This window comes from Colobus angolensis, unplaced genomic scaffold (genome assembly GCF_000951035.1).
Source record: "Colobus angolensis palliatus isolate OR3802 unplaced genomic scaffold, Cang.pa_1.0 Scaffold212, whole genome shotgun sequence".
Lineage (NCBI taxonomy): Eukaryota > Metazoa > Chordata > Mammalia > Primates > Cercopithecidae > Colobus > Colobus angolensis.
The window spans coordinates 3694944-3704927 of NW_012115289.1; the positions used below are offsets into that span (position 1 = coordinate 3694944).

At 44.8% G+C, this 9984-nt stretch overlaps 1 protein-coding gene across 1 annotated transcript in view; it reads right to left on the minus strand.

Annotated features, from left to right (window-relative positions):
* GPBP1 (GC-rich promoter binding protein 1) overlaps positions 1 to 3801 on the minus strand; it is an 86169-nt gene extending 82368 nt beyond the window's left edge. The window contains exons 1-2 of the mRNA XM_011942916.1: positions 3539 to 3801; positions 1343 to 2296 (exon numbers count right to left, since the gene is read on the minus strand). The gene's annotated coding sequence lies outside the window, so the exon portion shown is untranslated. The remainder of the gene's footprint in view (positions 1 to 1342; positions 2297 to 3538) is intronic.
* Between the last annotated feature and the right edge of the window lie 6183 nt (positions 3802 to 9984).

A 9984-nucleotide genomic window follows, 5' to 3' on the forward strand; every position in this document is an offset into this window, starting at 1 on the left:
CCCTGTCTCTACTAAAAATACAAAAAAAAAAAAATTAGTCGAGCATGGTGGCGGGCTTCTAAATTGCCGTTACTGATATTGTTACCCCTAAGCAGTAGTGTCAGAATAATCCCAGCTACTTGGGAGGCTGAGGCAGGAGAATCGCTTGAACCCGGGAGGCAGAGGCTGCAATGAGCCAAGACCTTGCCATTGCACTCCATCCTTGGCAACAAGAGCCAAACTCGGTCTCAAAAAAAGAAAAAAAAAAAACAATTACAGTCTTTCGTCTCAGAAAGACAACTGAAATAACCCTCTAATTTGAGTTATACTCATGTGTTCACTAATATTAATTGCCTAAAAATTAAATTTTGTCAGTAGTCAAAGAGGAAAAAAATTAAATTTTAGTGTATCTCTTTAAAAAAACACTAAATGCCTGTGATTCACTGAAAAATTAAACGTAGTAACTAATGGTAACTAAAAACACCATTTAATCCTGAAAAATACAAACATTAGAAGATAACTCTCCCACCTGTCAAAACAATTTCTATTATAGTAATTAATATTCACAACTTTTTTTAAAAAAAAGCTTTGTTTATAAACTTAGGCCAGCATAACCTCGAATGAAAAAAAATGTATACTCATATTTTCTTAAGTTATTTAAAGGTTCTTAATTCAGCTTGCTCAGTTCCTCTGAGCTTCTGGTCCTGGTAATACCCTCCTTTTTTGAAAGTAAAGTCTTAATTAAGAAATAATTTGAAATACAAAACCATTTCAACAAAACTATTTCAAAAACTTAATTTCTATAACGGATTAATATGTTTGGAACAGTTATGCCTTAAAACAAGCTAGTTCATGAAATACATTAAAAACTACTATCTGTAATATAACCAAACTATGTAACCCCAAATGCAACACTAAACTGCAGTTCGAATGCAGTCTAAACTCACATTTGGAAAGTAAACTGGCTATCAAGGCACATGCATTTAGAATGCAAACTGGCTAAGAAGGCACGTGGTGAATTATTTGTTGCATTTTTTCCTACCTTTTTACCACTATGAATGAATCCTCAAAGCCTAAGGCAATATATACTGGCCAGACGAACTTAGCTTTTTACTTAAAAAGCACAAAAACCTGTAGCTTAGGACTGTTTGAATCTGAAAAATTCCTAGGCTTTAAACATTTTTTCTGAATTTCAGTTTACTCAGACAATGGTTAATAGCTGTTTTCAGACTGTCAAGGAAACTGAAACCAAGCACTATTACTGCAAGAAACTGAAAGGCTTCCAAAAATAACATAGGATAAACTCAACTCCCATTACAGTTTACAAATGAACATTTGATTTGCTCACCATAAAGGTACTTACAAATTCCAACAGGACTGCACAGGAAGGTGTTGGTTTTTTCTTTGTAATCTTTGTTTTCCAGTTTGTATTTTTATTTTGTATCCTCTGAAATAATATCGAAGTTCTTTGAAGATACTTAACCTATGACTATTTGACATAGAGTTACTTCAAGTCAGCTACCCATACTTCTGTTTTAAAGTTTTCATATGGCTATCTCCCGAATTAGCCAAGTTCTTTAGATTTAAGATCAGTCTTCTTTATTATTCCATGTACTTGCCACTGCTGTACTTGTCCACTCCAGATGAAATATCCAATTTACGAGCCAAAAAGCAAAAACAAAAAGAAGATTTCACATCTGAAGAGCATTCCTAAATATCAGCATATACAGAGACACACACAGCTATCTCAATACTACCATGCTGCCGGGAAACTGCAACATCTTAAATTTCTACGTAAATAAAAGATAAAAGGAAAAAAATTCGGTATTCTTTCAATGTCTTCATTTAGAAAAAGTGTCCCATTGTGACATGAAAGAGCTGAAGTCAAAAATTCCTAAAACTTTCAATAAAGGTAAAAATAAACCGCCATAAAACTTCAGCAATACTCAGTCATTTGAAACTGCTGAAACTACTCAGTACACAAATCAACGTCTCTCACAGTTTCGGCTGAAGAACCCCAACAACGGGGTGGGGGAGGGGGAAGGCAAAAATTACCACCAGCTGAAATACTGTAACCGGTTATATAATCCGTTTGAACCAAAATACTGAAGAAATGCTGCCTGGGTCTCTTTTTAAGTAGCTTGCTGAATTGTTCACTACTATCAATTCACTTCATAGACGATTCTTGCCAATTTTAATAAACTTCTGGGGCAAAATTATCCAAAAACATTGTAAATCCAAAATGGCCACTTAAAATATCCGGGGCCTTCTACACAAAACCTAGATGATGATCTTCATATCTGAGTAATTCATTCACCTGTAAAAGTTATAAAAAAAAAATTATACACTGAGTTTTGATTTTGACCTAAAAAAATCAATCCCCAACTTAAAAAGTCAACCTCTGGAGGAAAAATCACTTCTGTATAACCCTATAAGCCTGGTAAAGGGCTTTTACCCAAGCAAGCACCCGATAAAAGTCTACTGAATGAAAAAGACATCGGAGTAGAGGGAGGTAAAAACGGTAGGTGACAGTATTATGGAGGGCAAGGGCAGATTTCACCTGGGAAGGGGTGCAGATCCAATATTGGGGAATTATATAAGCAAACCTTCTTATACTTCTTGAATACATTTGAAACTATGAAACTGGCACTTAATCTTACAAAAGATCTTCTCCAACCCTCTTTGATGTACCAAGGAAAACGAAGACAGGTGTGCTGCCACAGAGCATGAGCAAATGTAACTCAGAGAATAAGAAATGTGAAGAAAAGGAGGCTCCCTCCAAATCAGAACGTCTACCAGAGGAGGCATATTCCCCCAGTGAGGCCAGAAAGGTGAACTAGAAGTAGGGCAAACCCGCTCCTTAAATTCTCCCGAGGAGACTTCCCCACTTCTGAGGGAGCAGAGGGCTAGAAGGTGTAGGTTTCCACTTCCTCGAATTAAGAAAACAGGTTTCTCCCAAAACTGAGGGGGTGGAAGGTACAGGGCCCTTTTCGTAAACCACAGGAAGAATGGTTCTCTCCCAAAAAAGCACATGTCCCCTCAGATCCCACAAGACTCGGAGGAACAAAGTAGCCTTCGCCCCAGTCCACGGCAAGTGCCACGGACCTCGGAGAGGCGGGGAAAGCTGAGGCGCTGCTGAAGAAACCGCCGAAGGCCACAAATCGGCCTCGACTCCCTCAGCCCTGAGACGGGTAGTGGTGCAAAAGCAGGCGGGCGTGTGCGAGAGGCCGGGGGAAGGAAGGCCGAGCACGGAAGGCGTCGGACCCGCTCCCAGCCTCCGCCAAACGGCAAACACCCCCCAACCAAGCTGCCGGGGCTAAACCACCCACCCCCTCCTCACAACCGCCACCTCCGCTCCACCCGGGCCGAGTCAATAGCTACAGCGGCCTATCCGCGCCTCCCTCCCCTCTCACTCCTTGCTCCCCGCCGCCCCTCCGTCCGCGGGCAGCCTCTCACCTCGCGCCGCCAACGCCGCTCCCGACCCCTCAAACCCCAACACGGACACGGGCACTCCCCTTCTCCCCCGGACTCGAGCGTGGAGCCTAGAGGACGGTGTTACCTTCTACCCCACCAGAGGTGCCCATGGCCTGGGGGTGTCGATGCGCCTGATCCCGGGAGAAGGTTTTCGGTACTTTGAATAATCCCCTTTTGCCGCTTTTCCCTCCCCCACAACCAGTCTCAGTCCCAAAATGGCGCCGACCCGATCCGCAATGTTCTGGGCCAAGTCTCGCGAGATCGTGGACAGTGGTGAGGCGGGGAAAGAACTAGAGGGGTTGAGAAGAGGGGAAGGCGGGGCGAGGAGAAGGAGGGAGAAAGGGTGTGGAAGAAACGGTGATAACGAACCTACTGGGCGGGACACCAGGAAGAGCGCCTCCACCAGAGAACCTTCTGGCCCAAGCAACCGCTCACGCCGCGGTCAAAGAAGCTCCGCCCTCTACGTCGGGCGCCTGGGGGGAGGGAAGAAGGCGTGGCTAAGCCTGGGGGCGGGGCTTTGAGGAGGCCCCGGAGCAGGGGCGCGCGGGGGGCGGTGGCTCCACGCGGTGACGTCAGGAGCAGCTGGAGTCGGGGATTACCCCCTGCTGCTGACGTGAGGACGGTGAACAATCGGGAACGTTCGGTGGAAGGGGGAATTCCCCGCCGCTCTGTGAGGCGCCCCTCCTCCCGCACTCCCCCCCGCCCTGGGCTGCCTCTGAGTCCGGGCTGTTGGGGCCGCGGGGAGGGCAAGAGAGGAGTGCTGCGCTCGGAGGCGGCCGCGCAGGCTCGAGTGGCGCGCGGCGCGGCGTCTTCCCCAGTTCTAAGCTCCCGAAGCCGCGCTGCAGCGTCTCAGAGCTTCAAGCTGCGGAAGACGCCGCGGCGCGCGCTCTTCGCCGGGTACCCCGCTCGGCCTCGCGCTCGGGCCTGGGTGAATCGGCGCTCACACGGCGCCTATGCCTAGCTCTGCGCAGGCGGAACGTCTGCCGAGCCGGCGCCGGAGCTATAGGGCGCGCTGAGGGGATGCTCCATCGTGGCGTGCGAACGCAAACTGAGTCGGGCATGAGAGCAGCACACGGGAGCCCTACGGCGGAGGAAAGCAGACGTGCGGAGAGCCAAGCCCAGACCCTCAGAGGGTAGAAATGGCTACTAGATGTAATTGTGCTAATTATTTTTCTTTCTACTAAATTTGCAGTAGGTGAATTATTCCAACAGTCAGAGTATCAGAACCACAGAGCCCATTCGAGATTTTAAAAAATCAGTATTATGGTGTTCACAGTCGTTTATCTAATTGTGACACCTTTTCGCCTTATAATCGTAGCCTCACTTTAACACCTGGGAGGTTGGCATTCCAGGAGAAAAAGTCACATTTGTTTAGAGGGAAGGTGGGGGGAGGTTGTCTCAAAAAGGGAAAGTCTGGGAAATAAAAATATTTGGCTTTTCGCCCTCCCCTAAGCCACAAGGACTTCATAACGTAGAAACTTTATGGTACTTGTATATGCATTATTGGGTTTGTAGTTTAATGGAATGTTTCTAAAAGATACCTAAAAAACGGGTGGAGTGTAAACTCACCAAAATTTACCGTCGCCAACCTTTTGTTTTAATTTTTATCGGGAATTGGCCACTTTGAGCAATTAATAATGCCCCTCTGCGGGTCAAAGGAAAGGGAATTAACACTTGCTGGATGCCTTGCCCTTGCCAGGTATTTTAGTGCTTGTATCACCCTCTGGGTGGGTACTATTTTGCTCATTTTGCAGATAAGGAAACAGGTTGAGATTGACGTGTTTAACAGTACGGAATATGGAAGTTGGGCACCACGACTTGGCTGTACCACATTTAAACTCAAGTCTATTAGGGGCTGGATCCACTTTTTTTTCTCTACACCACGTTGTTTCCGTATAAGCAACTTATGTATTGGGAGAGGACCTGCTCGTGCTTTTATTTGTAAGCATGATATCAAACCAAGAAAAAGTAAACAAAAAAAAGATAAAACTGATAACTTGGAAGCACAATGTGTGCCTTTCATGTGACAGAAGACACTATAAAGTCGAAGAACTAGTAGTGAAACAGAGAAACAAATGTAATAAATTACAAGCAAGTTGATATTCATATATATTCGGTTACTATCTTTAGCGTATGTTTTATTTGCATAATAAAATATAAAGAGCTCTACAAATTATTAAGAAAAAGATAACACCCACTCTTAAAAAGTTAAGGGCGAACCGGCTGTGGTGACTCATGCTTGTAATCCCAACACATCAGGAGGCTGAGGCTGGAGGATCACCTGATGTTGGATGAACACAGCGGAAACCCCCCTCTACTAAAAATACAAATGTTACCTGGGCGTGGTGGCGGGCATCCCTAGTACCAGCTACTAGGGAGGGTGAGGTATGAGAATCGCTTGAACCCAGGAGGGAGAAGTTGCAGCGAGCCAAGATCGCGCCACTGCACTCAAGCCTAGGCGACAGCGTGAGACCCTGTCTCAAAAAAATTAAAAATGACCCAGGCGTGGTGGCTCACACCTGTAATCCCAGCACTTTGGGAGGCTGAGGCGGGCGGATCACGAGGTCAGGAGATCGAGACCATCCTGTTTAACAGGGTGAAACCCTGTCCCTACTAAAAATCCAAAAAAAATTAGCAGGGTGTGGTGGCGGGGTCTGTGGACCCAGCTACTGGAGAGGCTGAGGCCGGAGAAAGGCGTGAACCCGGGAGGCGGAGCTTGCGGTGAGCCGAGATCGCGCCACTGCACTCCAGCCTGGGCGACAGAAACTCCATCTCAAATAAATAAATAAATAAGGCCGGGCGCAGTGGCTGTGGCTCAGGCCTTTAGTCCCAGGACTTTGGGAGACTGAGGCGGGCGGATCACTTGAGGTCAGGAGTTTGAGACCAGCCTGGCCAACATGGTGAAACCCCGGCTCTACTAAAAATACAGAAAATTATGTCAGATGCGGTGGCTCATGCCTGTAATCCCAGCACTTTGAGAGGCCTAGGCGGATGGATCACCTGAGGTCAGGAGTTCGAGACCAGCCTGCATAACACTGGCAAAACCCCGTCTCTACTAAAAATACAAAATTCTCCAGGCTTGGTGGTGAGCACCTATAATCCCAGCTACTTGGGAGGCTGACGCAGGAGAATCACTTGAACCCAGAAGATGGAGGTTGCAGTGAGCTGAAATCACACCATTGCACTCCAACCTGGAATTGTGCTCCAGCCTGGGTGACAGAGCAAAAAAAAAAGAAATACAAAAAATTAGCTGGGCATGGAGGTGGGTGCCTGTAATCCCAGATGCTTGGGAGGCTGAGGTAGGAGAATTGCTTGAACCTGAGAAGTGAAGGTGAAGGTTGCAGTGAGCCGAGATCGCGTCACTGCACTCCAGTCTGGGAGACAGAGCGAGACTCCATCTCAAAAAAAAAAAAAAAAAACATAGGCTGGTCCGAATGCAGTGATGTTTTCAACTAATTGATGACAACTGGTTACAGATTTATTTGTTCCTTCTCCGCTCCCACTGCTTCACTTGACTAGCCTTAAAAAAAAAAATGAAAGAAGAAAACCACACACAAAAAAAGAGAAACAACCTAAACGTCTATAATAAAGAAATTGACAAAGTAAATTATATTGCAATCATAGAGTGGAATATGAAACCATTAACAATGATATTTATAAAAAGATGGTCGCATGAAAAGATGCTCACAGCATACTGTTAAGAAAAATGGGCTGGGCGCCGTGGCTCATGCCTGTAATCCCGGCACTTTGGGAGGCCAAGGCAGGCGGATCACAAGGTCAGGAGTTCGAGACCAGCCTAACCAACATAGTGAACCTCCATCTCTACTGAAAATACAAAAATTAGCCAGATGTGGTGGTGTGCACCTGTAATACCAGCTACTCAGGAGGCTGAGGGAGGAGAATAGCTTAAACCCGGGAGGCAGAGGTTGCAGTTAGCCAAGATTGAGCCACTGCACTCTGGCCTGGGTGACAGAGTGAGACTCAGTCTCAAAAAAAGAAAAAAGAAAAGGAAAATGAGAGGCAGATTACAAAAATGTATATGTAATATCCCATTTTTGTTAAATAAAAAAGTATAATCAAATGAAAAGTTTTCACAGACTAGAAACAAAATGTTAACAATGTTTATATCTATGTGGCAGACAAATAGAAGATCTTAATTCCTCATACTTGCTAAGAGCTTATATTACTTTTCTTTGAGATGGAGTCTTTCTATCACCCAGGCTGGAGTGCAGGGGCAGGATCTCAGCTCACTGCAACCTCTGCCTCCTGGATTCAAGCGATTCTCCTGCCTCAGACTCCTGAGTAGTGGGGATTACAGGCATCTACCACCACGCCTGGCTAATTTTTGTATTTTTGGTAAAGACCGGGTTTCACCGTGTTGGCCAGGCTGGTCTCGAACTCCTGACCTCAGGTGATCTACCCACCACGTCCTATCAAAGTGCTGGGATTATAGGCGTGAGCCACTGCGCCCGGCCTACTTTTCTAATTATAGAAGAAAAAAAAAAAAAGCTACATCTGTGCCCGCTCTGAGGGGACTTAAAAAAAATTTTAAGAAAAATTTTAAGAAAAAAAGCTACGGCAGGGCATAGTGGTTCATGCCTGTAATCCCAGCACTTTGGGAGCCTGAGGTGAGCAGATCACAAAGTCAAGAATTCGAGACCAGCCTGACCAACATGGTGAAACTCAGTCTCTACTAAAAATACAAAAATTAGCTGGGCATGGTGGTGTGCACCTGTAATCCCAGCTACTCAGGCTGAGGCAGGAGAATCTCTCGAACCCAGGAGGCGGAGGTTTTAGGGAACCAAGATCATGCCACTGCACTCCAATCTGGGTTACAGAGGGAGACTTTGTCTAAAAATACACAAAAAACAAACAAACAAAAACAGGTGGGGGCTGAGGGGTTGATGTCACCATGTTCTGCTTAGTTTTGAAATTTTTATCTTATTTTTTATTTTTATTTATTTATTATTTTGAGATAGGGTCTTACTCTGTTGCCCAGGCTGGAGTGCAATGTTGTGATCTCAGCTCACTGCAATCATCACCTCCCAGGTCCAAGAGATCCTCCTATCTCAGTCTCCTGATTATCTGGGCCTACAGGCACATGCCACCACACTCAGCAAAGTTTTTTTTGTATTTTTGGTAGAGATGAGTTTTTCCATATTTCCCAGGCTGGTCTCAAACTCCAGAGCTCAAGCAATCCACCCACCTCAGCCTCCCAAAGTGCTGGAATTACAGTCATGAGCCACCACGTCTGGCCAAATTCTTACTTTGTTTTAGAGATGTAGGTCTCTCTCTGTTACCCAGGCTGGTCTGGAACTCCTGGCCTCATGCTGTCCTCCTGCCTTGGCCTCCCAAAGGGCTTGGATGATAGGTGTGAGCCACTGCATCCATCCCTTCAGGAGTTTTTATATTAACTGTTGGAGAATTTACTGCATGCTTCTTTTAATTTAATTTAATTTTATTTATTTATTTATTTATTTATTTATTTATTTATTTATTTATTTATTTATTTTTGTAGAGACAGGGTCTTGTTGCCCAGAGTGATCTCAAACTCCTGAGCTCAAGTAATCCTCCTGCCTCAGCCTCCCAAAATGCTAGGATTAAAGGCGTGACTCACCACACCCAGATTTACTACATGCTTCTTAATCCAAAGAGATGCATGGGTTGACAAATATTCCTCCCTGCTCCAGTTATGGGTGGCCCAGTTTCGCTAATTGGCACTTCCACCTCTCTGCCTCTCTCTCTGTACTAGGAGGTATGCAAGAACACACAACATGATCACAATTAACAGCAAAATTTTTAAATTTTTCTTTCTAATAAGTGACTTTCAAAATGCTGCCTCTATAAATGGCATTTATTATTTTAAACCTACAGCAAGAATGTAAACATGTAAATTCTTGTAGGTAAGGTGAAGAATGTATTTTGTAGTGTTTCAAAAGAGTGATCTGTTTCAATAGGGTGTATCCTGTGTCTCTAGAAATGGAAAAGAATATAGGGAACCCTGGAGGTGTAGTTGACTCCCTGCAACTACAACTCTCTGCAACCTTGTCAAAGACGGGGTGACACAAGGAGGAACCCAGTCCAGCGCTGGGCTACTTTGCTTCTTCCTGATTCTATGTACAATGAAGAGATGGGACCGTGGTTAGGAGTATTCTATTTGTTATGTCCTCTAGATATGGCAACATATGCTGCAAACCCAACTTCCTGTTCCTGTTTAATACGCTCTGGAGTGAAAGGAATGAAGTATGGCCAATGAATGGTCGAAGAGAAGGGCAAACACAGGTGGTGGAATTTCCCTATTATTTATCCTCTTAGGTTTGTTTCCAAGTTCATTTTTGCATAGCATCCTCCACTTTTAACTCTGGTTACCCATTTTAGGAAAGGAAATCCATCATATTTTTCCGAAACTTGATTGAATCTGTAGTTTCCCAGTGTAACTAAGTGGCAACCCTCCCAAACACTCTACTTGAATGAATTAATATTTCTCATAACATTGAGTCTAATTGTCTAATGAGCATATAGGGATGCAGA